Genomic DNA, 14,737 nt, shown 5'->3' on the forward strand with positions numbered 1-14,737 from the left:
CCCCATAAATTGTAGGCTTTTTGATCAGGATAGGTGACAAATGAGGACAGGGATCCAACTTTCGAAGGACACCTTGACGTGGCAGTTGAGCTCACATATATTGGCCAAACTCTGCGCTAAGTACCTTCTATTTTACTGTATTTTTCATAGCAATTTTTACAGATGAATATTTCATATATACATTATATAGTGTTTTTTTTTTTCTTTTTTTTCCTTTTCCCCATTTTCTTTTGCAGTAATGCAGTTTCAATGTTCCAGACTCTAGAGTAATCATTCTTGGTAAATCATGATGCAACCTTTATCGTTTTCAAAGTTATATGCTTTTTTTTGTTGCGCCTGTTCACACTAGCTTGGATGTGCTGGTCTTTTTCTCTCTTTGCTGCTTTTGCAGACTAAAAACAATATTTTACACAAAAGTTAATTTTGTTTTTACGCCACCATATTCTGAGAGCTGTAACTTTTTATTTTTTTTCATGAATGAGCCATACTGGGACTTCATTTTTGTGGAATGATTTGGCGTTTTTATTTATACCATGTTTTTTAAATATGATTTTTTGATCGTTTTTAGTCATTTTGTCGTGTCAGCGTGATGAAAAAGCTACATTTTTGTCTTCTTTTTTATTGTTTTTGTTTTATGATATTCACCTTATGGAATACAGGTCCTTTTTTTTTGCTAAGCTTTATTTTTTCACAAAGGCTGTTGTTTTCAATGGCAAAACAGCTTTTCATGATTCTTGTGCGCTTTTTTGTGTGTTTTTTACACATTTTTTGACTTTTCTCACTAAGATTCAATTTGGGACTTGTATAATTTTTACTTTGATCATAGGTTTCCTGCACTGCAGTACTCGTGTCTTGCAGTGCATGAGAGCATGAGGCCTGTCATTGTCTCAATGACACAGCCTGTTAGACCCAGCTTATAGCTGGATCTCACAGGCCAGTATACCCTGGGATCAGGAGATGGCCTCAAGGCACCATAGCAATGATTGTCACCTGCAATTATGATTGCGGGAGTCAATCCTGCTAAACAGGATGTTTTAAATGCTATTTTAACAGCTTAGCTACCGCTGCCATGATTGACAGCAATATTTCAGGGGTTACTTCCTTCACCCCGATAGGCTCAGAAACTGGCTGGCCTGATACTGCATGGTGTCTGGTGTCATATATAGCTGTCTCCCATTTGAATTTCATTGGATTTGTGGCGTTATTCTCTTATTCTCTTAAAAAAGCCCCTTAATGGATGCCATTTTAATATGTATTAGCTGTCATTAAAAAGCTCTCCCTATGATTGCAGTAGTGTTGTTACACAGTTACATAGGTTGAAAAAAGACTTAAAACTTAAGATCATCAAGTTCAACCTTTCTCCACCAATTATACATTTTGTTTCAGCTTGCATGACTGAAAGCTGGTGGCTCCTGGAAGAGATAATTTAATTTTCTCCCAGTTGCTGCACTTTCAGGATGGTGGCTTTTCAATTCTCAAACAATTAACCTGCAATTTAACCCTAAATCTCCAGATTAACACACTTATTGGACTTGACAGGTTCCCTTTAAGGAAGTATTCATGTCCTAGAGACACAGGAGCTTTTTGCCAAATTATTTCTAGCTAAAAAGTTTGTCTTATAGCTTATAAAATGCATTAAAGAGAAAATATAGTTTAAATAATGTTTCAGTAATAATGATATTATTACTGCTTAATATAGACTTATGATGCTTTTGAATGTTGCTTATTTTTCAGAGTTACTGCTTTTGTGAGAAATTGTATTGCACATTGCATTTTGCATTAAATATCATGCCCAAATCCAAGTTTTATATGTGTCCTTGGAGAGTACTAGAAAATAAAGATGCAAAGACGACATGCTAAATGCACTTTATTTTTATTTGTGCAATTAGCTCTTCTGAATTGGAAATTAACATTTTATTTGATTTTTCCCTATTTTATAAAACCTTTAAGAGGTTTCTTTTAGAAAACAAACTCTAAACATTCCTTATTATGTCATAAAGAAAAAAGCAAATATTTGAAAACGGTAATTAATTTAATAATATGAAAACCTACGTATATACGCTTTGATATACACATCTTACATCTATATGATAACTTAAGAATAGTATAAAAAAAACTGGCAGCTGCCCAAAAGCATAGGTAGTATAATAATGTGTAGACCAAGCTATAACACTCACAATTATTATAAGTGTTTCTTTATTGCCTAATAGAGCATATGTACCAGACAAGATGCAGCTGAGAATGAGATACAGGAGAAAACTGAAGTATACTGTATGCATTGGCATGACTGTGAACTACTAAAAATGATAAGACATATAGATAAGTGGAGATGAGAAGTACATGGCAAACCTTGAAAAATACAGTTTGCCCTTCTTAATTCCATTGGGCCTTAAAGGTGTTTTCCACTGCTAGGACAATTGCTTCTTAAACTAACTGTTCAGCACCCGATAACATAATAAAGCCTATACTCCCATCCCATGCTGGTGCCATTCTCGAGGTGTCGGCACTCGCTTTCCCTTGGGCTGTGATGCAGTGTTGTGACACGTGATGGTGGCACGCAATTAGTGCTGGCGTAACTGTCCACGCCTTTGGACAAACTTAATATGAAGAGGCAGTCCAGGCCGCAGCTGATCACTGTCTTCCTCTTCATGGGGGCCTGCTGCATCCTTTTAACCCCTTAGTGACAGAGCCAATTTGGTACTTAATGACCAGGCCAATTTTTGCAATTCTGACCACTGTCACTTTATGAGGTTATAACTCTGGAACGCTTCAACGGATCCCGCTGATTCTGAGATTGTTTTTTCGTGACATATTGTACTTCATGTTAGTGGTAACATTTCTTCGATATAACTTGCGATTATTTATGAAAAAACCGGAAATATGGCGAAAATTTTTAAAATTTTGCAATTTTCAAACTTTGTATTTTTATGCCCTTAAATCAGAGAGATATGTCATAAAAAATAGTTAATAAATAACATTTCCCACATGTCTACTTTACATCAGCACAATTTTGGAAACAAAATTTTTTTTTGTTAGGGAGTTATAAGGGTTAAAAGTTGACCAGCAATTTCTCATTTTTACAACACCATTTTTTTTTTTTAGGGACCACATCACATTTGAAGTCATTTTGAGGGGTCTATATGATAGAAAATAATGAAGTGTGACACCATTCTAAAAACTACACCCCTCAAGGTTCTCAAAACCACATTCAAGAAGTTTATTAACCCTTTACGTGCTTCACAGGAACTGAAACAATGTGGAAGGAAAAAATGAACATTTAACTTTTTTTTGCAAACATCTTAATTCAGAACCATTTTTTTTATTTTCACAAGTGTAAAAACAGAAATGTAACCATAAATTTTGTTATGCAATTTCTCCTGAATACGCCAATACCCCATATGTGGGGGTAAACCACTGTTAGGGCGCACCGCAGAACTTAGAAGTGAAGGAGCGCCGTTTGACTTTTTCAATGCAGAATTGGCTGGAATTGAGATCGGACACCATGTCACATTTAGAGAGCCCCTGATGTACCTAAACAGTGGAAACTCCCCACAAGTGACATCATTTTGGAAACTAGACCCCTTAAGGAACTTATCTAGATGTGTGGTGAGCACTTTGAACCCCCAAGTGCTTCACAGAAGTTTATAACGTAGAGCCGTGAAAATAAAAAATCGCTTTTGTTTACACAAAAATGATCTTTTTGCCCACAAATTCTTATTTTCACAAGGGTAACAGGAGAAATTAGACCACAAAAGTTGTTGTGCAATTTCTCCTGAGTACGCTGATACCCAATATGTGGGGGTAAACAACTGTTAGGGCGCACCGCAGAGCTTGGAAGAGAAGGAGTGCCGTTTTACTTTTTCAATGTAGAATTGGCTGGAATTGAGATTGGACGCCATGTCGCGTTTGGAGAGCCCCTGATGTGCCTAAACAGTGGAAACCCCCCACAAGTGACACCATTTTGGAAACTAGACCCCTTAAGGAACTTATCTAGATGTGTGGCGAGCACTTTGAACCCCCATGTGCTTCACAGAAGTTTATAACGTAGAGCCGTGAAAAAAAAAATTGCATTTTTTCTACAAAAATGATCTTTTTGCCCACAAATTTTTATTTTCACAAGGGTAACAGGAGAAATTAGACCACAAAAGTTGTTGTGCAATTTCTCCTGAGTACGTCGATACCCAATATGTAGGGGTAAACCACTGTTTGGGCGCACCGCAGAGCTTGGAAGAGAAAGAGTGCCGTTTTACTTTTTCAATGTAGAATTGGCTGGAATTGAGATCGGACGCCATGTCGCGTTTGGAGAGCCCCTGATGTGCCTAAACAGTAGAAATCCCCCACAAGTGACCCCATTTTGGAAACTAGACCCCCCATGGAACTTATCTAGATGTGTGGTGAGAACCTTGAATGCCCAAGTGCTTCACAGAAGTTTATAATGCAGAGCCGTGAAAATAAAAAATATTTTTTTTTTCCACAAAAAAGATTTTTTAGCCACCAAATTTTTATTTTCACAAGGGTAACAAGAGAAACTGGACCCCAAAAGTTGTTGTCCAATTTGTCCTGAGTATGCTGGTACCCCATATGTGGGGGTAAACCACTGTTTGGGCGCACGGCAGAGCTCGGAAGGAAGGAGCGCCGTTTTGGAATGCAGACTTTGATAGAATGGTCTGCGGGTATTATGTTGCGTTTGCAGAGCCCCTGATGTACCTAACCAGTAGAAACCCTCCACAAGTGACCCCATTTTGGAAACTAGACCCCCCAAGGAACTTATCTAGATGTGTGGTGAGAACTTTGAATGCCCAAGTGCTTCACAGAAGTTTAGAATGCAGAGTCGTGAAAATAAAAAATATTTTTTTTTCCACAAAAAAGATATTGTAGCCCCCAAGTTTTTATTTTCACAAGGGTAACAGGAGAAATTGGACTGCAATAGTTGTTGTCCAATTTATCCCGAGTACGCTGATGCGCCATATGTGGCGGTAAACCACTGTTTGGGCGCACGGCAGAGCTCGGAAGGGAAGGAGCGCCTTTTTGGAATGCAGACTTTGATAGAATGGTCTGTGGGCATTATGTTGCGATTGCAGAGCCCCTGATGTACCTAAACTGTAGTAACCCCCCACAAGTGACCCCATTTTGGAAACTAGACCCCCCAAGGAACTTATCTAGATGTGTGGTGAGAACTTTGAATGCCCAAGTGCTTCACAGAAGTTTAGAATGCAGAGTCGTGAAAATAAAAAATATTTTTTTTTTCACAAAAAAGATTTTGTAGCCCCCAAGTTTTTATTTTCACAAGGGTAACAAGAGAAATTAGACCCCAGAAGTTGTTGTCCAATTTATCCCGAGTACGCTGATGCCCCATATGTGGGGGTAACCCACTGTTTGGGCGCACGGCAGAGCTCAGAAGGGAGGGAGCACCATTTGACTTTTTGAGCGCAAAATTGGCTGTCGTGTTTGGAGACCCCCTGATGTACCTAAACAGTGGAAACCCCCCAATTCTAGCTCCAACCCTAACCCCAACACACCCCTAACCCTAATCCCAACCTCATCCATAATCCTAATCACTAACCCTAACCATAATCACAACCCTTACCCCAAAACAACCCTAATGTCAACCCTAACCATAACCCTAATCAAAACCCTAAATCCAACACACCCCTAATCCTAATCTCAACCCTAACCTCAAACCTAACCTAATCCCAATACACCCCTAATCACAACCCTAACCTTAACCCTAATCCCAAACCTAACCCTAATCCCAAGCGTAACCCTAATGCCAACCCTAACCCTAATACGAACCCTAATTCAAACCCTAACCCTAATCCCAGCTCTAACCCTAACTTTAGCCCCAACCCTAGCCCTAACTTTAGCCCCAACCCTAACCCTAGCCCTAGGGCTACTTTCACACTTGCGTCGTTTGGCATTCCGTCGCAATCCGTCGTTTTGGACAAGAAACGGATCCTGCAAATGTGCCCGCAGGATGCGTTTTTTGCCCATAGACTTGTATTGCCGACGGATCGTGACGGATGGCCACACGTCGCGTCCGTCGTGCACTGGATCAGTTGTGTTTTGGCGTAGCGTCGGCACAAAAAAACGTTCAATGAAACGTTTTTTTGTACGTCGCATCCGCCATTTCTGACCGCGCATGCGTGGCCGTAACTCCGCCCCCTCCTCCCCAGGACATAGATTGGGCAGCGGATGTGTTGAAAAACTACAGCTGCTGCCCACGTTGTGCACAATTTTCACAACGTGCGTCGGTATGTCGGGCCGACGCATTGCGACGGCCCCGTACCGACGTAAGTGTGAAAGAAGCCTAACCCTAAGTTTAGCCCCAACCCTAACCCTAAATTTAGCCCCAACCCTAACCCTAAATTTAGCCCCAACCCTAGCCCTACCCCTAACCTAACCCTACCCCTACCCCTAACCTAACCCTACCCCTAACCCTACCCCTACCCCTAACCTAACCCTACCCCTAACCCTACCCCTAACCCTACCCCTAACCCTACCCCTAACCTAACCCTACCCCTAACCCTACCCCTAACCCTACCCCTAACCCTACCCCTAACCTACCCCTAACCTAACCCTAACCTAACCCTAACCCTACCCCTAACCCTAACCCTACCCCTAACCTAACCCTACCCCTAACCCTACCCCTAACCTAACCCTACCCCTAACCCTACCCCTAACCCTACCCCTAACCCTACCCCTAACCCTAACCCTACCCCTAACCCTAACCTAACCCTACCCCTAACCTAACCCTAACCTAACCCTACCCCTAACCCTAACCCTACCCCTAATTTTAGCCCCAACTGCTGTTCTCCTGCCGGCCGGCAGATGGAGACAGATGGCGGGCGCACTGGGCATGCGTCCGCCATGTTCTGCTGCCGGCGGCCAGGAGGAGCAGCAAGAGGATCCAGGGACCTAGGTGAGTATGCTAGGGTCCCCGAATCCCCCTATTTCTCTGTCCTCTGATGTGCGATCACATCAGAGGACAGAGAATTACACTTTACTTTTTTTTTTTTTTTTTTGCGGTCGCCGGTAAACAGTTAATTACCGGCGATCGCAAAACAGGGGTCGGTAATACCGACCCCGATCGTGCTCTTTGGGGTCTCGGCTACCCCCGGCAGCCGAGACCCCAAAGATTCTCCCGGTGCCGGCCGGCGGGCGCACTGCGCATGCGCCCGCCATTTTGAAGATGGCGGCGCCCACCGGGAGACACGAGGAGCATCCGTCGTTTTGGACAAGAAACGGATCCTGCAAATGTGCCCGCAGGATGCGTTTTTTGCCCATAGACTTGTATTGCCGACGGATCGTGACGGATGGCCACACGTCGCGTCCGTCGTGCACTGGATCAGTTGTGTTTTGGCGTAGCGTCGGCACAAAAAAACGTTCAATGAAACGTTTTTTTGTACGTCGCATCCGCCATTTCTGACCGCGCATGCGTGGCCGTAACTCCGCCCCCTCCTCCCCAGGACATAGATTGGGCAGCGGATGTGTTGAAAAACTACAGCTGCTGCCCACGTTGTGCACAATTTTCACAACGTGCGTCGGTATGTCGGGCCGACGCATTGCGACGGCCCCGTACCGACGTAAGTGTGAAAGAAGCCTAACCCTAAGTTTAGCCCCAACCCTAACCCTAAATTTAGCCCCAACCCTAACCCTAAATTTAGCCCCAACCCTAGCCCTACCCCTAACCTAACCCTACCCCTACCCCTAACCTAACCCTACCCCTAACCCTACCCCTACCCCTAACCTAACCCTACCCCTAACCCTACCCCTAACCCTACCCCTAACCCTACCCCTAACCTAACCCTACCCCTAACCCTACCCCTAACCCTACCCCTAACCCTACCCCTAACCTACCCCTAACCTAACCCTAACCTAACCCTAACCCTACCCCTAACCCTAACCCTACCCCTAACCTAACCCTACCCCTAACCCTACCCCTAACCTAACCCTACCCCTAACCCTACCCCTAACCCTACCCCTAACCCTACCCCTAACCCTAACCCTACCCCTAACCCTAACCTAACCCTACCCCTAACCTAACCCTAACCTAACCCTACCACTAACCCTAACCCTACCCCTAACCCTACCCCTAATTTTAGCCCCAACTGCTGTTCTCCTGCCGGCCGGCAGATGGAGACAGATGGCGGGCGCACTGGGCATGCGTCCGCCATGTTCTGCTGCCGGCGGCCAGGAGGAGCAGCAAGAGGATCCAGGGACCTAGGTGAGTATTCTAGGGTCCCCGAATCCCCCTATTTCTCTGTCCTCTGATGTGCGATCACATCAGAGGACAGAGAATTACACTTTAGTTTTTTTTTTTTTTTTTTGCGGTCGCCGGTAAACAGTTAATTACCGGCGATCGCAAAACAGGGGTCGGTAATACCGACCCCGATCGTGCTCTTTGGGGTCTCGGCTACCCCCGGCAGCCGAGACCCCAAAGATTCTCCCGGTGCCGGCCGGCGGGCGCACTGCGCATGCGCCCGCCATTTTGAAGATGGCGGCGCCCACCGGGAGACACGAGGAGCATCGGGGGAGCTAGGTGAGTATTGGGGGGCCTCCTGGGACCCCTTTTCTCTGTCCTCCGATGTGCGATCACATCGGAGGACAGAGAAATTAAAAAGAGATCGCTTTTTTTTTTTTTTTTTTTTTTGCTATCGCCGGTAAACGGTTAATTACCGGCGATCGCAAATGCGGGGTGGGTTAAAAACCCCCCGAATCATGTTCTCTGGGGTCTCGGCTACCCCCCGCAGCCGAGACCCCGGAGAAAATCGGCCTCTGGGGGGCGCTATGGACTTTTTCCACAGCGCCGTTAATTAACGGCGCTGTGGTTTAAGTACCCTTAGCGGCCGCCGTTAAAAGGCGTATCGGCGGTCGCTAAGGGGTTAAAGTATTAGTTTTTTGACCAATGTTAGTAAATAAAGCTGCCTTCTACATACACTGCTCAAAAAAATAAAGGGAACACTTAAACAACAGAATATAACTCCAAGTAAATCAAACTTCTGGGAAATCAAACTGTCCACTTAGGAAGCAACACTGTTTGACAATCAATTTCACGTGCTGTTGTGCAAATGGAATAGACAACAGATGGAAATTATTGGCAATTATCAAGACACACTCAATAAAGGAGTGGTTCTGCAGGGAGGGACCACAGACCACATCTCAGTACCAATGCATTCTGGCTGATGTTTTAGTCACTTTTGAATGTTGGTTGTGCTTTCTCACTCATGGTAGCATGAGACAGACTCTTCAACCCACACAAGTGGCTCAGGTAGTGCAGCTCATCTAGGATGGCACATCAATGCGAGCTGTGGAAAGGTTTGCTGTGTCTGTCAGCGTAGTGTCCAGAGGCTGTAGGCCCTACCATAAGACAGGCCAGTACACCGGGAGACGTGGAGGGGGCTGTAGGAGGGCAACAACCCAGCAGCAGGACCACTACCTCAGCCTTTGTGCAAGGAGGAACAGGAGGAGCACTGCCAGAGTCCTGCAAAATGACCTTCAGCAGGCCACAAATGTGCATGTGTCTGCAAAAACAGTCACAAACTCAATGAGGATGGTCTTGGAATGCCCACCAGGGTCATGGGGTACTCGGTACTTGGTCCAGTACTTAATGGGATGTGTCATGGCAACGGTGACCCAATTCATAGCCCTGGGCACCCATGTTAAAAGGGACGGTCTTTATAGGGGTTTGGAAATAATAAAAGTTTGTGATGCCACCTGTGGTACTCGGTCAGGGGTGACCTACGCTGCTTAAAGGGGTCTCCTGGGGTGATGTTATGGCAGCTGGGATGGTATGGCTTCCCACAGGTAAAGCTGGGTCCCCAGGGCTCCTGGTGTAGTGGGATATGTAGTAGGTGGTGTAGAAAGAAATGGAGGACACAGGGTTGCAGTCTCTTTACCTCTTTACTGATGAATTCAGGCAGCCACAGTCCAGGGTAATGAATCACAGGTACAGGTATGGCCCGGCCGGCTTGGAAGCAAATCTGGAATCCCCTTTACCAGGTGGGGTAGGAAGCCTTCCTTCTAGCACTGCATTGCAGTCCCTTGCTGCTTTTGGCCTCACACAAGGTCCTCACATTTTCTCTGTCCCCCTTTAGGTAAGACACTACCCACATGACAGGTAACTCGAGCCTTTTTACAGGATCTCTATCATGACCCGGGCTCTATCTGCTACTGTGTCTATCGGTGTTAATGGTGGACAGGTGACTTGCAATCCAGCTGTCTGCTGGTTTCTGCCGTGGGGCATGAAGTTACCCCAACAACCTCAGTCTTCCGGCTACCGGTATCTGCACTTCAACGTGGAGGAAGCTCGGTCGCAGCTTCTCTCTCCAGCTCTTAACTCTCCTTCAATCCCCTTCCCCTCTCAGTCTCTTTACATTACTTCAATTACTCACCCATACAGTATTCCCTGGTGTGGGGTACATTTCTGTGATATCTAAAACTTTCAAAAAACATTTCAAATTTTTTCTAAGTTAAATTGCTCTACCCATAAAGTATTCCTTGGTCTGAGGTACATTACTGTGTTATCTACACTATTACATAGTCTGGGTTACATTTCTGCAGTATATAACTCTTCACAAAAATGTTACATTTTTTGGCTATATTCAATTAATCATCCAAACAGTGAAACGTGCTTATTGGGCAACAAATATATCTGAACCAATTGTAACTCCCGATGAAGTGACTGGAGGAATATTAGAGCCAGAAAAAGCTGGTGCAACAGCAGATGTGGCAGGACCCTTCGGTCTGGATTCAGCTAAATTTCTGGAACAACAAAGGCCCAAAAACAGGCCTTATCCATTACAGCTGGGGTTCTTGCGAACTCCGGACGGAAGTGCCACAATCCAGGAACTGGTGAGTGGGCTGCTGGGCCTCACATGTTTGTAAGAGACAAGGAGTTGAGCCAGGACCAGGTATGGAGCAATGTTATCAGGCCTGCTAACCGCATGGTATTGAGAGTTGGCATCCTGGGGGATAGTTGTTACTTACAACCATCAGTGAAGAAGTGGTTCCATTGAGGAATTTAGGATTCAGCATCACATCTCATTCAGCTATCTGGCAGTAGAGACAGAACACTTGCCTCGAAGGCTGCAAGAACTGATTGCTGGAACCAAGGTCATGTGTCTCAAAATGTGGGGGCAACATCGATGGTATGCAATGAGGTGATCAATGATTCATACAAACAGTTTAACATGCTTTGTGCAAAACTTGGTTAAATGTTTTAAAAACTGATTGGCTTGGTACAGTTCACAAAATATTTTTGGTAAAAAATTGACTATTGTCATATACACTGTAGAACCTACTTTATGTGAAATTTAGTTGGTTTGAAATAAAAAACAAAATTGGCCTGCTAAAGGTGTACACTTTCTTAATATTTTAACGAGGCCATCTAGTTGTTGCCTTCAAAGGTGTATAGAAGACCCTGCTTGTAATTTTTGGAAGGCTTTTCACTCTGCATAACTTTTAGGAGTGTAGGAGTACCACAACTATACTTTGCTCACAATATTTGAATGAAGTACTACAGTTGGTGCCTTCAAGTTTGTATGAATTACCCTGCTTGTAGCTTTTGGCAGGTTTTGCACTGTGCAGAACTTTCATGAGTGTAGGAGTACCACAACTATACTTTGCTCCGACTACCTGTTGACCCTGCTTGTAAGTAATGGAAGGCTTTGCATTTAGTGCATAGCCTTTATGAGTCTAGGTGTATCACTACATGACAATTTGAACAGAATATGTCTGAGGCCCTCCTTTATGTCTAATATAGGGTGCATCTGAGTAACTTTTAAATCACATTTTTGGCAGTTCTTGCTTCCATCATAAATTACAGTGAAATTTCCAATTTTTTACTAAAAATTTAAATTTACCGTATATACTCGAGTATAAGCTGACCCGAGAATAAGCCGACCCCCCTAATTTTGTCACAAAAAAAAAGGGAAATCTTAATGACTCGAGTATAAGCCAAGGGTGGGAAATGCAGCAGCTACCGGTAAATGTCAAAAGTAAAAATAGATACCAATAAAAGTAAAATTAATTGAGACATCAGTAGGTTAAGTGTTTTTGAATATCCATATTGAATCAGGAGCCCCATATAATGCTCCATAAAGTTTATGATGGCCCCATAAGATGCTCCATATTAAAATATGCCCCATATAATCCTGCATAAAGGTTAATACTGGCCCCATAAGATGCTCCATAGACACATTTGCCCAATATAATGCTGCAACAATGTTGATTATGGCCCCATAAGATGCTCCATAAACATATTTGCCCCATATAGTGCTTCACAAACCTTGATTATGGCCCCATAAGATGCTCCATACAGACACTTGCCCCATATAATGCTCCACAAATGTTAATTATGGCCCTATAAGTTGCTCCATAAAGGTATTTGCCCCATATAGTGCTGCACAAATGTTAGTTATGGCCCCATAAGGTGCTCCATAAAGATATTTGCCCCATATAGTGCTGCACAAACGTTAATTATGGCCCCATAAGATGCTCCATAAAGATATTTGCCCCATATAGTGCTGCACAAACGTTATGGCCCCATAAGATACTCCTTACAGACATTTGCCCCATATAGTACTGCACAAACGTTGATTATGGCTCCATAAGATGCTCCATACATACACTTGCCCCATATAGTGCTGCACAAACGTTGATTATGGCCCCATACAGACACTTGCCCCATATAGTGCTGCACAAACATTGATTATGGCCCCATAAAGACACTTGCCCCACATAGTGCTGGACAAACGTTATGGCCCCATAAGATGCTCCATACAAACATTTGCCCCATTTGCTGTTGCTGCGATAAAAAAAAAATCACATACTCACCTCTCCGTCCCTCAGGCCCCCGGCACTTTCAATATTCACCTGACTTCGTTCCGGCGCTGCTCCATCTTCAGCATCTTCTGCACTGATGTTCAGGCAGAGGGCGTGCACTAACCATGTCACTACACCCTCTGAACTGAGCGTCATTGCGGATGACGCTGAAGATGGAGTGGCGCCGGAACAAGGAGCAAGTGAATATCGCACAGCGCTGCGCTTCCCCTCCCCATTATACTCACCTGCTCCTGGCGCGGTGCAGTCCCTGCTTCCCCAACTTCTTCCTGTACTGACCGGTCACCGTTACCGCTCATTACAGTAATGAATATGTGGCTCCACCCCTATGGGAGGTGGAGCTGCATATTTATTACTGTAATGAGTGGTTCCATGTAAAGAAGCTGCAGGCACTGGGGAGCCAGGGACCTGCAGGGACCGCACCAGGAGCAGGTGAGTATAATTAGACAGCCCCCGCTCCCCCTCCCATGCCGACCCCTGTTTATGACTCAAGTATAAGCCGAGAGGGGGACTTTCAGCTCAACACAAAATGAGCTGAAAATCTGGGCTTATACTCGAGTATATACGGTCAATTATTATTTTCTTTAAATCCCTTTTAAATTTTGAACGCTATAAAACTAATTATACAGGAAAGAATGTTTCTTAACATTGCTTTTCATGTAAACTCCAATTTATTGTCGATTTTGAATCTTTTTTGTCAGTCCTTAACGTGGAGTAAAAGTGTTCTCAGCAGCGATCTGGGAGTTAGAGATACTTTCAGGGGTCTTTCCCATCCTGTTCTCCTTCCATTCAGTACTTTCTATCCATTTCAACATTTTCACTGCCCAGCAGACCTTTTTGTAAAAAATCTTGGCTTTCCCATTGACTCCCATTATACTCATTACTTGAAATGAGCATTCGAGTGTTAGGAGTTGCTTGATTCGAGAAACGAGCACCCAAGCATTTTAGTACTCACACATCTCTAGTAATAAATTATTGATCACTGGGAGTCGTCGCCCACTGTCAGGAGATAAGCGGGAGCTCAGAGCACTGCTGGAACAAGGAGGAAGAGAGGTGAGTATTTATTTATTGAGGGCTGCCTTATACTACAGGGTCTGCCTATGGGGTATTGTCTTATACTACAGGGTCTGCCTATGGGGGTACTGTGTTATACTTACAGGGTCTGCCTACAGGGGAACTGTCTTATACTACAGGATCTGACTATGGGGGTGTTGCCTTACACTACAGGATCTGCCTATGGGGGTGCTGCCTTATACCACAGCATCTGCTTATGGGGGTGCTGCCTTATACTACAGGATCTGCATATGGGGTGCTGCCTTATACTACAGGATCTGCCTATGAGGGTGCTGCCTTATACTACAGGGTCTGCCTATAGGGTTCTGCCTTATACTACAGGGTCTGCCTATGGGGTGCTGCCTTATACTACAGAGTCTACCTATGGGGGTGCTGCCTTATACTACAGGATCTGCCTATGGGGGTGCTGTCTTATACTACAGGGTCTGCCTATGGGATGCTGCATTATACTACAGGGTCTGCCTATGGGGTGCAGCCTTATGCTACAGGGTCTGCCTATGGAGGTGCTGCCTTATACTACAGGATCTGCCTATAGGAGTGCTGCCTTATACTACAGGGTCTGCCTATGGGGTTACTGTGTTATACTTACAGGGTCTGCCTACAGGGGAACTGTCTTATACTACAGGATCTGACTATGGGGGTGTTGCCTTACACTACAGGATCTGCCTATGGGGGTGCTGCCTTATACCACAGCATCTGCTTATGGGGGGTGCTGCCTTATACTACAGGATCTGCATATGGGGTGCTGCCTTATACTACAGGATCTGCCTATGGGGGTGCTGCCTTATACTACAGGCATTATACTGCCTCTGTACAAATCCCT

The sequence above is a fragment of the Ranitomeya imitator genome, chromosome 4, assembly GCF_032444005.1.
Source record: "Ranitomeya imitator isolate aRanImi1 chromosome 4, aRanImi1.pri, whole genome shotgun sequence".
Taxonomy (NCBI): Eukaryota; Metazoa; Chordata; class Amphibia; order Anura; family Dendrobatidae; genus Ranitomeya; species Ranitomeya imitator.